The 15,940-nt window shown below is 40.8% G+C and overlaps 1 protein-coding gene and 1 pseudogene across 2 annotated transcripts in view; both read left to right on the plus strand.

Annotated features, from left to right (window-relative positions):
* zfpm2a (zinc finger protein, FOG family member 2a) overlaps positions 1-15,940 on the plus strand; it is an 808,884-nt gene that overhangs the window by 400,962 nt on the left and 391,982 nt on the right. The gene's annotated exons all lie outside the window — the stretch shown is intronic.
* LOC145346916 (large ribosomal subunit protein eL19 pseudogene) lies at positions 4,596-5,166 on the plus strand (annotated as a pseudogene).

The raw sequence follows: 15,940 nt of genomic DNA on the forward strand, positions 1-15,940 counted from the left end.
GGCTGTAACCAGTGGGGTGCTGCAAGGCTCAGCATTGAAGTCTCAGCCATTTACAATCTATATTAAGCATTTGGAAAAAGAGACTGAGAGTAATGTAACTTAAATTTGCTGGTGATACAAAGTTACATGGGAATGCATGCTATGAGGAATACACAAAAAGGCAGCAAAAAGACAAGGACAGTTGAAGGGAATGGGATAAAGGCAAAATACCGTGGATACTGGAATCAAATAAAAATAGAAAATGCTGGAAAAACTCAGTAGGTCTGTCAATATCTGGAGAAAAATGAGGCTATGTTTCGAGACAGGATGACGAGTCACTGCTATGTTGAGCGACTGAGTAAATTGGATCTGGTGTTTTGAAGAATAAGAAGTGATCTTGTTGAAGTATATAAAATTCTGAAGGGGTTTGAAGAGATAGATTCTGAGAGGCTGTTTCCCCAGTTTGGGGAATTAATATTCGGGTGTGCTGTTGGCGAGGGCACAGCCTCAGGATAATGGGTTGATCATTTAGGACTGACATGAGGAGAAATTTCTTCATTCAGAGGGCTGTACACTTTTAGAATTCTTGATCTCAGAGGGTTGTGGTTGCTGCGATGTTGAATATTTTTAAGACTGGGATAGATTTGATCTCTCAGGGAATCAAGGGAGATAGGGAGTGGTGGGAAAATGGAGTTGAGTCACTGTATCAGCTGTTACCATGTTGAATGATGGAGCAGATTTGAGAGGTCACGTGATTTATCCCTGCTCTTATTTACGTTGTCACGCGTGTCAAAAGATCAAGCCAATGTCTCTACTACTTGGTGAAAAGTTGAATGGATAATTATTTTCCTTGTTGGAATGCCCTATATCATTCACAAAACAAAATAAATATTAAGCTAGCTGTAGAGTACAATAAATTTAGATTATTTTGTTTATTTTTGCTTGTGAAGTTGCGTATGTAAGGGTAAAAATGTGGTATTTGACTAGTAAAAAGAAATGCTGAAACCAAAAGAAGAAATCATTTTGCATTGTCTCTTTAAAAAGCAGGTGTCTTTATGCATGGATTTTAAATTGCACAGTGCAGTTTGCAGAACCTGGTTTTTGCAACATTTGTATCAAAGCCAAGTAGTGAGTGTTCCAACCTAGCAGAGCAGGCTTTTGAATTGGAGCAATGAGTTTAAAACAAGCACACAAAGACACAAAACTAATGAAATTCAAATGTGAAGGTTGTTGACAGCTCAAGCCACCCAGATTGCAGGAATACTGTAAGGTAATTCTAGGTATATGAACCTGGAGAAGGGGGGTTAACTCAGAATATGCTCGCCACCACTTGAGTCAGATGGTGGGAAGGCGAAGCTATCATGTAAACCTTGCAGTTGCATATATGTCTTCATAAAATCACTCTCGAAATAAAGATACCAACTCAAAATGTTCCAGACAAGAACATCACCGGAGGAAGTTCAAACTTCCAAAAGACATTTGTTCTTATATTAGTTGAGAGTGTCTGAATTCTGTAATGATTTATCTCAGTATCCCTGAAGGAGCCTTGTAATATATGAACAGCATTCTATTGGGATTTTTATTCAGTTTGTTAATTATTTTAATAGGGTTGTCACCAGTTTTAAAATGAGGACGTGTTAATTGTTCATGACAGAGTATCAGATCCTGATTTAATTTACCAAAACCAGTAACTTCCAACTACCTCATATACATTCGTACAAGATTATAAAGGTATACCCCTTTGGATGGTTTCAAAATGCACCTCTATGCCAAAACTGGGGGCTTGTCCAGAATCTGAACAGTCACAGATATTTAAACAAATTTTCAGTGAGAAGTGGGAAAATCTATTTAGTTTCATTTCAATCAAAAAATGGGTTATGGCTCTGAAGAGGTTTTGAGGGTCGAAGATGCATCCCAAATTTGCCAAGAAACTTAAAAAAATAGAGAAAGGTGAGACTTATGGAATTGGCAGAGAGACTAGAATTGGGTTTAACCAGGGATAGTAATAAACCTGAACTTGTAAGGGAGTTAGTCAGGCCTTTAGTAATAGCAGAGAAACAATCAAGTTTAGTGAAGTTAGAAAAAATTAAATTGAAAATGAAAAAGTTAGAGTTCAAAAATTAAATTGAAAGGATGGAGTTAAAGAAGAAAAGGACAGAGAGAGGAAGGCCCTAGCAGAAGAAAGAAAAAAACAAAGAGAAGAAAGGGAAAGGGAAAGAGAAATAAAGTAGAAATGGAAAGGGAAAAAAAGAGTTTGTTTCAGTTGAAAAGAAAAAAAAATTGAAAATGGGAGAAAAAAGACTTCAAATGGCGCGAAAAGAATACTAGATAGAAGTGATAATGAGCAAACATAGCCACCCACCTGGTAAAGATGTATACAAAAATGTCCAAACATTACCAAAATTCAGTGAGAAAGATGCAGAAGCCTTTTTCATATCCTTTGAGAAATTGGCTACACAGATGAAGTGGCCAGAGGATGTGTATGTAATGTTAATTCAGACCAAGTTGATGGGCAGGGCCACTGAGGTACTTGCAGCGTTATCAGGAAATTATGAAGAGGTAAAAAAGGCTGTTTTGAGTACTTATGAATTGATACCAGAAGCATATAGACAGAGGTTCAGAAATGTACAAAAGGAACCAATCCTTTATCAATTTTGAGAGAGTGAAACAGAACAATTTCAGTAGATGGGAGAGCGCACTGGAGATGGAAAAGACATATGAGGCCCTTAGAAATATAATTCTGCTGGAGGACTTCAAAAACTCACTTCCAAACATGATAAGAACTCATGTTGAGGAGCAGACGGTCCAGTTAGTGAGAAGAGCGGCAGAGATGGTGGACGAATATGCCTTAACGCATAAATTAAAATTTGGCTTCCAACAGCAGTCTTATTCCGTGAAGTATAGAGAGTGGGGGAGGGGGAGATCCTTCCAGGAAAAAACAAAAGTAGATAACACTGGGCCAGTTTACCACCTGTGAAGAAAGGTACCCCAGAGGGTGGAAAAGAAGTGAAAAACCTCAGGTGTTTTAACTGCCATAAGATGGGACACTCAAAAGCTCAGTGCTGGTAGCTTAAGGAAGGCACTGAGGAAAAGGATGTGATAAAAGAGGTTTAACTAGTGGGACTAGTTAAGGTAGTGAAAGAAACCTCAATGAAATCAAGGAGAAGAAGGAAAGTGCACTGCCTAGGCACAGACTGAATGATAAAAGTAGAACCCGATCTTTTCAAAGGCTTTACCTGTGTGGGTACGGTTTGCTCAGGTAGAACAAGTGAAGCAGGTAAAGAAGTTAAAATGTTGAGAGATATGAGAGCTAATATGTATCTAATGGTAGGAGATGAAAATATTTGTACTCCTTCTGAAATACTGCCCAAGAGAAGGGCAATCTGGAGAGACGAGTAGTTTTCCGCTATGTAAAATAAGACAAGAAAGTCCAATCCAGTCTGGGGAAGAAATAGTGGGAGTGATAGAAAACCTGACTGTTTCAGGAATACAATTTATTCTGGGAAACAATATAGCTGGATCACAAGTGGGAGTGATGTCCATGGTAGTAGAAAAACCAAAATGAAACCAGGAATTAAAAGAAAAATACCCTGGAAATGTGTTGGACTGTGTGGTGACAAGATCCCACAGCCATAAGTTAAAACAGGAAGGGAGAGAACAAAAGAAAGATGAAGGAGGTGAGGTTCAGTTGGCTGACACTGTTTGATGAAATGGTAAAAGTAAAACCTGAGCAGGTAAAAGATCAAACAAAGGTGTTTAATTTTGAAAGATTAAATAGGTAGGTGAAATCACAAAACAGCATTTGAAGGTGACACAGCACCTAATGAAACCAGAAGCTGATAAGAAATTTAAAATTCGGATACTTTCTCCTGGGGATAAATTATTGGTGCTCTTGTCAATTGTAGAAGATCCTTTTATAGCAAGATTTAGTTGTCCCTGTAAAATTAAAAAAAAATTCAGGTAAATTATCTGATAAAAATGCCAGATTGGGAAAAGATTTGTAGAGTATGTCATGCGGGCACACTCAAACAATTTAATGACAGGGAAAGGGAACCGGAGAAACTGGTATTAGTTACTAACTCTCAGAATGAGGAATCAAATCCCGAGGATATGGATTTTGATGTGCCTCAAAACAAATTGATCAATGCAGAAGTCCTTGAAAACTGGAATCAAGTAGTAAGTTTTCTGCCCCAAGAACAGAGAACTGAACTGAAAGACCGTTAAAGAGAGATGAGGATCTATGTAGGAATAAAATAGGGAGGGCAAATATCATAGTACATGAGATTGACATAGGGAATGCTATTCCAATAAAACGACACCTTACTGATTTAATCCTCTCAAAGCAGAGCAAGTACAAAAGGAAGTAGAAGCAATGCTACGAGGATGACATAATAGAGCCGAGACAAAGTGAGTGGAGTTCGCCAGTCGCATTGGTCCCTAAACCTAATAGTACTCAACAATTCTGAGGGAATTATCGGAAGGCCAACGCAGTGACAAAATTGGATTTCTAACCAATCCCAAGGTTGGAGGATTGTGTGGAGAATGTTGGACAAGTCACAAACACCACTGAGTTGGACTTATTTCATGGGCACTGGCAAGTACCTTTCCATCAAAAAATAGCCATGAATCGGCTCTGGCTTCAGAAGAGGCTGACCTCAGGCATTTTAGCTGTGACAGGAATTAAAATATGAGGGATCCTAACGAAAGGAATGAGATTGCCAATGCTAATTCCCATTAACAAATCAGAGAATTATTTAAAGATGGTTTGATTATCCATAAACCTGTGACTGTACATTTGCATGCCGGATGCAGGAAGAACACGCTTGCACACAGGAAAGGTCAGCATTGGAGCATCGGTAAGCGAAAGAGTACAGATAATGCCTGCAGGCAGGAGAAACTAGCCTGGATGAGGACAATGAGAATTCTGAGGCATCTGAGTCATAGATACAAGGAGTCCAAGATGATTAATCAGCAAGTATATCACAGCCTGTATCTGAAGGTGAAGGATAATATCTTAAAGAATAAGTGTACCTTGAGCACATTTATAAACTAAAGGAAACTAAGGCTCACAAGAAGCTACTGCCTCACCAGGCTGAAGCTCACAGGAGCAAGGAAACTCGTAAACGGCATGCAGAGCATGAGTGGGCCAAGAACTTTGCCAGAAGTTCATGCCCAAGGAGAAACTGAAACCCTGAAAATTATCTGCACAAGTAAATGGAAGAAGAAAGCTTGGACGAGAATGGTTACTAAAGTTTGCTATGCCGGAGATGGATTCACTCAGAAACCTCCTGAAATTAAAGGATTCATCAGACCAATGGGTTTACATTTTAAGAAGGTCAACGTAACCCATCCTGAGCAAGTAAGTTTGATTACTCAAGAGCACATCCATCTGACTAATTCTCACGGAGGACAACAGGATCACAGCACTGAAGCGAGAGTTCATCCTCCTGCAAATCTTGGTGCAAAAGGTGACCAAAATGGAACAAAGTGTCGTCACCTTTGCGGCTGACTCACTGGCGAAACCATGTAAAAATGTAGTTCTCTATCAGACTATATTGGAACTATTGAAGACACGAGCTGCAAGATCCACCAAAAGGGAAAAAAAGACAGCATTTTGTACTTCTGTAATTTTTTTTGTTATTCATGAATCGGCTTAAGTTGATGGAAGCTGAGAGAAAGTAAAGAAACATCTTTTAAGGAAAATAATTGAAGCTATCTTTTGATGATGATGGGTCATTTTTTTCTTTAGGGAGGGTATTGTGAAGTTGCATATGTAAGGTTAAAAATGTGGTGCTTGACAAATATAAATAGTGAAAAGAAATGCTAAAACCAAAAGAAGAAATCACATAGCATTGTCTTTTTAAAAAGCATCTTTATGCGTGGACTTTAAATTGCAGAGCGCAGGCTGCAGAAGTAGATTTTTGCAACATCTGTTTAAAAGCCAAGTAGTCAGTGTTCCAACCGAACAAAACGGACTTTTGAACTGAACAAAGAACAAAGAACAAAAACAGCCTGGGAAACAGGCCCTTCGGCCCAACGAGCCCGCGCCGCCATTTTAATATTACCAATTCCCCCCCCTCCACCCATGACCATTATCTATTGTTTTTATGGCAATCCACATTGAGGGAAACTAATTTAGGGACAATTTATTACTTCCAATCAGCCTAATAGCACATCTTTGGGGTGTGGACCAATCAATTTAAAGTAAGCACACAGAGACACAGAACCAATGGAATTAAAATATGAGGGTTGTTGACAGCATCAAGCCACTCAGGTTGCAGGAATACTGTGAGGTATATAAACCAGGATAAGGAAGGTAACTGACAGGGCATGCTTGCCACCTCATGAGTTGGAAAGAGGGAAGGCGCGGCTCTCATGTAAATCTTGCAGTTTCATGTATTTCTTCATAAAATCACCATCTAAATAAAGAGAGATACCAAGTCGGAAAGTGTTCCAGCAAAAGTATCACTGGAGAAAGTTCACACTTCTAAAAGACGCTTGTTTGTATATTAGTTGAGACTTAGTAATGACTTATTTCATTATTCGTGAAGGAGTCTTATAATATTTGAACAGCATTCTATTGGGATTTTATTCAGTCTGTTAATTACTTTAATAAGATTGTCACTAGTTTTAAAATAATGACATTAATTGTTCATGACAGAATGTCAGATCAATAAACAAAAGAACAAGAACAAAGAACAGGAACAGGCCCTGCGGCCCTCTAAGCCTTCACCGCTCATGCGTTTGTATCCCTCTATTCCCAGTCTGTTCATGTGGCTATCTCGATAAGTCTTAAACGATCCCAGCGTGTCTGCCTCAACCACCTTGCTTGGCAGCGCGTTCCAGGCCCCCACTATCCTCAATGTAAAATACGTCCCCATGACATCTGTGTTGAACCTTGTCCCCTTAACCTTGAACTTGTGACCCCTTGTGTTTGTCACCTCCGACCTGGGAAAAAGCTTCCCACTGTTCACCCTATCTATGCCCTTCACAATCCTGCTTTAATTTACCAAAACCAGTTACTTCCTACTACCTCACATTCGTGCAAGATTACAAGACGAAGTATATCCCTTTGGATGGTTCCAAAATCGAGCAGAGGGAAATATCACCTTTGAGTCATAACATACTTTTACTAACGTTTTGTGCCCATTAAGTTGACAGATATTAATACTGTGCAATGCAACATTTTACATTTCAGATGCATAGGTTAGTACCACTATTATTAGACACCAGGTGAAGCTCCCTTTACTCTGTTCCAACAATTTAACCAGCTCTAACCTTGAAAAGTTTAAAATCAGTCTGACCTATTGTAAAGTACTGTGAAATTGTACATTCCTTTTTACATCCAAATTATTAAATTAGTATTTAAGCCCTCTACAATATATTGTACTATACAGGAATCATCAACAGCAATAATTATAATGAGTGCTCAGACTAATTAGTAACATTTGTCTTTCTAATCTATTTGTCTTTACTTAACAATGATATAAATAGATGACCAGAAGTTCCCTGAGGTTGACCATTAAACTAGAATTAACTTTTTTGAATTAAAACTACTTTCAGCATTAACATAACTTAAACTTAGGGTTATATTGCTGTTTTAGTATTATGTACTGTTAGAAAAACATTCATGATGAAATTAAAATCTAAATGTATGTATCTATGTAACACCTACATTCAGCAGAATGTCATTCCATATTGTAAGTTCTTCCTTGAGGACTTAGCAACCATAACCAACTAATCTGTCTAAGTATTTGCCTGAGTATTAACAGGTGGGATTTTACCCCTAAGCCAATGGAAATTTCCGTACTGGGAACCTGGGGCGGGCGAGGTTTCGGCAAAGATTTCTATGCTGCTACATTAGTGCTACACAAATTCTATTTACCTAAAGAATGTAAAATAGCTGTCTAACTCCACTATTTTGGTGCCAATATATGTAAATACTTTATGTAAGCTTGATAAAAGTAGACATTTCTCGTCAGCTTGTTGTTACAGAGACACTTTACTACATGCCAGCACAGTTCAATAGTAAAATGCCAATGAATGCAGCCGGTTAAATTCCTAACTATTATTCTGTACTACCAAACATTAGATAGAAAATCTCTTTTCCTATAAGCGACTAACTTAGCAAGTTTAAGAACATAAGAACATAAGAAATAGGAGCAGGAGTAGGCCATCTAGCCCTTCAAGCCTGCCCCGCCATTCAATAAGATCATGGCTGATCTGTCGTGGCTCAGTTCCACTTTCCCGCCTTCTCCCCATAACCCTTAATCCCCTTGCCTATCAAAAACCTATCAACCCGCGTCTTAAATATATTTAGCGAGGCAGCCTCCACCACTTCAATGGGCAGGGAATTCCAGAGATTCACCACCCTTTGAGTGAAGAAGTTCCTCCTCAACTCCGTTCTAAACTGCCCCCCCCTTATTCTTGAGGCTGTGCCCTCTAGTCCTACTGTCCTTTCTGAGCGGGAAGAGCCTCTCCACCTCTATCCTATCCATCCCATTCATCACCTTATATGTCTCAATGAGATCTCCCCTCATCCTTCTAAACTCTAACGAGTACAAGCCTAGTTTATTCAGCCTCTCCTCATAGTTCAACCCCCTCAACTCCGGTATCAGCCTAGTAAACCTCCTCTGCACTCCCTCCAAGGCCAAAATATCCTTGCGTAAGTGCGGCGACCAAAACTGCACACAGTACTCCAGCTGCGGCCTCACCAGTGCCCTATTCAGCTGCAGCAAGACCTCTCTACTTTTATATTCAATTCCCCTCGCTATGAAGGCCAGCATCCCATTTGCCTTCCTGACCACCTGCTGCACCTGCAGGCTGGGTTTTTGCGACTCATGCACAAGGACCCCCAGGTCCCTCTGCACCGTTGCATGCTGCAGTTTTTCGTAATGTAAGTAAGAGTTCTTCCTACTATTATTCCTACCCAGGTGGACAACTTCACACTTGCCAACATTAAATTCCATTTGCCAGTTCCTGGCCCATTCGCCCAGCCTACCTAGATCCTTCTGCAGACTTTCCACACCCTCCGCACAATTTGCCGTTCCACCAATCTTGGTGTCATCAGCAAATTTCGACATCATACACTTGGTTCCCTCCTCCAGATCATCTATATAAATGGTAAATAGCTGAGGCCCCAGCACCGATCCCTGGGGCACTCCGCTAGTCACCAACCGCCAATCCGAATAGCACCCATTGACCCCCACTTTCTGCCTCCTATTTGACAGCCAATCCCCTATCCATGCTAACACCCTACCCCAAACTCCATGCCCCCTAACCTTCTGTAATAACCTCTTGTGCGGCACCTTATCAAAAGCCTTCTGAAAATCAAGAAACACCACATCTACCGGCTCTCCTCTATCCACCGCCCTAGACACATCCTCATAGAACTCCAATAAATTTGTCAGACACGACTTCCCCTTAACGAAACTGTGCTGCGTCTGCTCTATCAAACAATTCTCCTCAAGGTGCCTCGCTATTTTCTCCTTGATCACGGATTCTAGCATTTTACCTACAACAGATGTTAAACTAACCGGCCTATAATTCCCTGCCTTTTGCCTGCAACCCTTCTTAAACAATAGCGTAACATTAGAACACAATACTTGAACTTCCAAAATGAATTTGATAAGATTAATACTTAAGATAAGGTTCATTGAGTTGGGGGAAATACATTTGCAAGGATGGAGGATTGGTTAATGGCCTGGAAGCAGAAGTAGGGGCAACATGACATTCTCAAGTGGACATGATGTAAATAGTGCGGTGCTGCAAGGGTCAGTCTGAAGCCTCAGCTATTTACAATCTAAGTTAATGACTTAAATGGAGAGACCAAGAGTTATGTATCGAAGTTTGCTGTCGATCCAAAGCCAGCTGGCAATGAAAGCTGTGAGAAGGGCACAAAGCTGCTGCAAAGTGATATAGACAGGTGGTGCACGATCTCTGACTCTTCATGCCAGCGGCACACCCCTGCCACAAGTTTCCCAGCAGCATGGGATTGAATCATTGAGAAATCTTATTGACAGTAGCAGGACCAGAAGCTCTCGCCACCAACCAACGGCATGCTACCAAGAAAAATGCCACGGGGAGCCCAGAGAATCTCGTAGTTAAGTGACTGGGTGTCTGTGTGGCAACGTGAAGAAGGATGAATTCATTCACATCGGAAGTGAAAATAGAAAAGCAGAATATTTTTTAAAAGGCATGAAATTTTTAAACGTTGGTGCACAGAGAGACTTGGGTGTAGTCAGACAAGGAACACAAAGGGTTAGCATTCAGGTGCAACAAGCAATTAAGAAGGAAAATTATTTGTTGCCCTTTATTGCAAGATTGCAATATAAAAACAAGGAAGCCGTGCTACTATTATAATAGGATTTTGGTGAGACCACACCTGGAATTCTGTGGCCACATCTGAGCAAAGATATTAGAGGCAGCACAGTGAAGGTTCACTAGATTGGTCCCTGCAATGAGCGAATTTTCCTCTGATGAGGGGCTGAGAAAATTGGGTCTACTTGCTCTGGCATCTGGTGATCCCACTGTAATATACAAGATTCTGAAGGTAAAAGCAAACTACTGTGGATGCTGGAATCTGAAACAAAAACAGATATTGCTGGAAAATCTCAGGAGGTCTGATGGCATCTGTGGAGAAAGAACAGAGTTAACATTTGAAGTCTGGATAACCCTTCGTCAGACCTGGGTTAGATTCTGAAGGCACTTGATTGGTTCTTTCCTCTGGTTAGGGAATATAGAATGTATAGGCACAGTCTCAGAATAAAAGGTCAATCATTTCAAACTAAAATGAGGTGCAATTTCTTCATTCAAAGGGTTGTGACTCTTTAGCGTTTTCTAACCCAGAAAGCTGTGGATGCTCTATTATTGAATATATTTAAGGCTGAGTTAGAATTTTGGTCTCTTAGTGAATTAATGGATATGGAAGCAGGCAGGAAAGTGAAATCGAGACAGAAGATGAGCCATTATCGCGTTGAATGGTAGAACAGGCTAGAGAGATCCTCTCATCTTTTCCTGCTTCAATATTTCTTCTGTTTTTATGTGATTGTGCCGTAAATGGCTAAGTTAAATGCTGTTGTATTGTAGCCCCTCATGTTTGAGGTGTAGTTGGTCCGATATGGATCATTGCAGTGGTTTATGTCAATTATATTCAGCTTTAGAGAGAGAATGGATGTGCAGATCAGTGAAGCATTATGGATGAGTGGTGAATGACCTCAAAATGCTAGATGCTGAGGAAAAATGACCTTTACTGTGACATATCTAGATACTGACAAATGTTTGTGGTTGATGTAGAGGAGAAAGTTAATTCCAGCTGACTCCTTTGTGATCTGAATAATGTTTTGATACAATTTTATTGGTTTTGTAAACTTTTATTAAAGTAAAGCTTTTTTATTGATATGCTGTCACTCATTAACTGTTGTACTCTCACACTGTTTAGGTGCACATAGTTCAAATAGCAGACTCCACACAGACAGTGACCCGAGACAGGAATTGAACCTGATCCTTGGCGCTGTGAGGCAGCAGTTCTAGCCATTGTGCTGCCCCATTGGACACTGGCCAAGATCTTGCGGTCTCCAGATCCACAGAGACTGTCCAGAAGTCCCAATACATTGTAGAAATCACCCAAGAAGTTTGAACTTACGATGGGCAATTCTCCAGCACCCCGGCACCTTCTGAAAAGTCTTCTACATTGAGTTAGAATTGGGGATTTGGAATAGTTATGACTTACTTATCTGAATAGGTACCCAGGAAATGTTAGAAAGAAAAATCCTAGTCTAATTCCTGGCTAACTGTATAACTGACCCTCCCAATCACTCATACTAATCTCCCTGAAACCCACCTCGAACCACTGACTATTCCCTCCATCTCCAGCTACCTCTGGCCACCCCAACCCACATCCACTGACCCATTATACTCACCTCACCCATCTACTGCCTTACCCTACTGCCATCTTACCCATTTACCTCACCCACTTACACATTAACCCATCCATTCACTCACACATTCACTCATGCACACATATACTAACACAATAAGGAGCTAAGAAATCTTTAAACACTTGGCAGAATACAAACGTTAGTGCCATAGAAAGGCTTCTGCACAGTTTCTCTTTGCTGCTCTCTGCGCGGGTGTTCTGCGTCTTGGGTTAGAAGTTAGAGTCATTTCAACAAATGTAGGAAGTGAGTAGTTTATTGTCTGACCAGTGTCAACTACTGGCCTGAATTCTGCAGCTATTCATGCCCTCTGCTGCTGCCAGAGAAGATGGGGAATTTGGCACTCAGCCAAATCCCTGTTCACTGCAATGGGACAGGAGAATTCCACTGACGTGAGCATCTGAATAATCCCGCCTACTGGTTCTGATTCTGATCAGAAGTTTTGGGCCATTACAACCGTGCATATCTTTAATAACCATTCGCTATTCCAATAACTATAGCCACTAGTTTTCTCTACATTTCCTTTTCTATTCTGGTTTCTCTTTGACTATGTACCAGAATCACATAATGTTTGGATACCAAGCTATGTTGTAAGAACACACAGCCTGTTGTAACGGTGAAAAAGAAAAAATGGCTTTTGCTTTTTGAGTGCAGTCACATTACAGTAGATGCAACTTTGGAGAAACCAGATAGAGCTGTAATTCAGTACAAAAGATAATGGACTCCTTTATCTACATAATCAAGCTGTGGAATTCCATAGTTAAAAAAATATTGAAGGTAATGGATTAAGCCTTTTTTTTGCTGCATACTTAAACCCCAAAGTTGACACATAGTTTGAATAAATGCCTTTTTATATATATATAAAAACACACGTTGTGTGGTTGCCTGGAAACTTTGCCACAAGAGTGTCAACTTTCCTTCAGAAATGAAAAGGAAGATTGAGCTTCACAGTGAGCTTTAGTCTCAGAGTAAAAAAAGGTCCTTCTGTGTTTAAAAACAAGTGTCTAGCCAGTAGATAATGGTGGTGCTTCAGGTTATAAATGATGCATTTTGTTCACCATAGCTTGATAATAGCATCAGGAAAAAAGTTCATCGCTCCCTTATCAAAACAGGGTGACATTTCTTTCTCAACTGTGAAATTCCATATCACAAGCCTCCTGCTTTAAGTCCAAGCAAACTAACCTGCTCCTTAAAAACTAACTTGACAAAGGATTTTGAATTAGTGGGATTTATTTTGGGAGACAGAAGGGGAAGAGAGAGAGAGCATGACATGCTTTGCTTCTTTTTTAACATACAGTGCAAAACAAATGGACAAGGGACAGAGTGGCTTTGTGTTATCTGAGCTGCATCTGTTCACAATGGGACATTCATCAGGGCTGTTGAGCGTCCTTGGAGAGATGGAGCAGACCCCTGAGTCGTGCAGCAGATGACGATCTTATCAAAAAGCCCTCTTCAATCACATCATCAGTTTGCTGCTGCCAAGTCTGTGGCATTTGTACTGTGTGTTTTAGAGCTTTAAGTACCAGGATAAAATATTTATTAAATAGAGCTGATTCCCACAGTCCTCCCTTTATCGACCTGATCTTTTCTGGTGAGAAATTTGGATGTCACTCTAGGCAGCACTAAACTGTACATTTTTACATATGACTTAAAAAAATCAAACTATACATCTTATGAATATAGAATTCAGTTCATAGACACGGCAGAAAAGCTCTCATTGTTCACGATATGCTGCTGAAATTCTGTATAGACTGCATTTAATTGAGGTCGTTAGTACATGCATCACACTGATGCCAAAGAAGAGATTAATATAAGAGATGCACATTATTTATAAAACTTATACTTACCTGAGAAGATAGCCCTCTATTGTGCTCTCAAGCATAATTTTATTATATTAACCACAAATGTGATCAGCTCATGCAATTTATGTGAATTGACGCAAAGGTACAGATGGCTCATGTGGATTTAGTAGGGATGGCACAGTGGTTAGCACAGCTGCCTCATAGTACCAGGGACCTAGGTTTGATTCCTGACTTAGGTCACTGTCTGTGCAGAGTCTGCACGTTCTCCTTGTGTCTGCATGGGTTTCCTCCAGGTGCTCCGGTTTCCTCACAGTCTGAAAGACCTGCTGGTTAGATGCTCCGGTTTCCTCACAGTCTGAAAGACCTGCTGGTTAAATTCTCCCTCAGTGTACCAGGCGCCGGAGTGCGGCAACTAGGGGATTTTCACAATAACTTCATTGCAGTGTTAATGTAAGTCTACTTGTGACATTAATGAATAATAAGTAAAATAATGATAGAAGGGGACAGTTCTTTTCTTTAGTCTTTTATTGGATGTGAGCATCACTGGAAAGGCCGAAAGTTGTTCCTCATTCCTAATTGGCCTTGAGAAGGTGATGCTTTCTTGAATTGCTGCAGACCATTCTGGAGTAGGTGCAACTGCAGTACTGTTAGGGAGTTCCAGGGTTTTGATCCAGCAAAGTAAAAAATGACAATTTGGTTCCGAGATGGTTTGTGACTTGGAGAGGAGAAATAGGTAATGTTGTTCCCATGTATCTGCTACCATTGTACTTCTAGGTAGTGGACGTCATGGGTTTGGAAGATGCTGTTGAAAGAGTTGACAAGCTATGCAGTGCATCTTTGTCCTTCATGATGTTGAGCTTCTTGAGTGTCATTGGAGCAGCATCTTACCAGGCAAGTAAAGAGTATTCTACTATTCTAGTCCTGACTTTTGCCTTGAGGGTGGTGAGCAGGCTTTGGAGAGTCAGGAAGTGAGTTACTCTGCAAAATTTCCAGTGTCTTCTTTTGTATACGCAGTATTTATGGGGGAGGCAATGGCCTAGTGACATTAGCACTCGACTATTAATCCAGAAAGCCAGAGAATGCTGTAGGGACCTGGGTTCAAATCGTGCCACGACAGCTGGTGGAATTTGAATTCAATAAAAGATATCTGAAATTAAGAGTCTACTGATGACTATGAAACCATTGTTGATTTCCTTCTCTAATGTCCTTTAGGAAAGGAAATCTGCCGTCCTTACCTGGTCTGGCCTACATGTGACTCCAGAGCCACAGCAATATGGTTGACTCTCAACTGCCCTCTGAAATGGCCCGGCAGTTACTCAGTTGTAACAATCGCTACAAAGTCTCAACAAAGAAATGAAACCGGACAGACCACCTGGCATCGAACTTGGCACTGGAAAAGACAATAGCAAAACAAACAGCCCTGACAACCCTGCAAAGTCCTCCTTACTGACATGTGGGGGCTAGTGCCAAAATTGGGAGAGCTGTTTCACAGACTAGTCAAGCAACAGCCTGACATAGTCATTCTCATGGAATCATACCTTACAGATAACATCCCAGACATCACCAATACCATCCCTTGATATGGTCTGTCCCACCGGCAGGACATATCCAGCAGAGGTGGTGGCACAGTGGTATACAGTCAGGAGGGAGTTGCCCTGGGAGTCCTTAAAATCATCTGGACACCATGAAATCTCATGGCTTCAGGTTAAACATGGGCAAGGAAACGCCTTACTGGTTATCACATACCGTCCTCCTTTGGCTGATGAATCAGTATTCCTCTATGTCGAATAACACTTGGAGGAAGCACTGAGGGTGGCAAGGGCGCAAAATGCACTCTAAATGGGGGATTTCAATGTCCACCACCAAGAGTGGCTTAGCAGCATCACGACTGATTGAGCTGGCCGAGTCCTAAAAGATATAACTTCTAGGCTGGGTCTGCAGCAGGTGGTGAAGGAACCGACAATAGGAAATAACATACTTGACCTCATCCTTACCTATATATGGCTGCAGATAGTATTGGTAAGAGTGTCCACCGCACAGTGCTTGTAGAAACAAAGTCCCGCCTTCACATTGAGAATAACCTCCATCGTATTATATGGCACTATCACCATGCTAAAAGGGACAGACTTCAAACTGATCTAGCAACTCAAGACTGGGCATCCATGAGGTGCTGTAGGCCATCAGCAGCAGCGGAATTGTAGTCCAGCACAATCTGCAACCTCA

Source organism: Carcharhinus amblyrhynchos, chromosome 8 (assembly GCF_965287045.1).
Source record: "Carcharhinus amblyrhynchos chromosome 8, sCarAmb.v2.hapA, whole genome shotgun sequence".
In the NCBI taxonomy this organism is placed as follows: domain Eukaryota; kingdom Metazoa; phylum Chordata; class Chondrichthyes; order Carcharhiniformes; family Carcharhinidae; genus Carcharhinus; species Carcharhinus amblyrhynchos.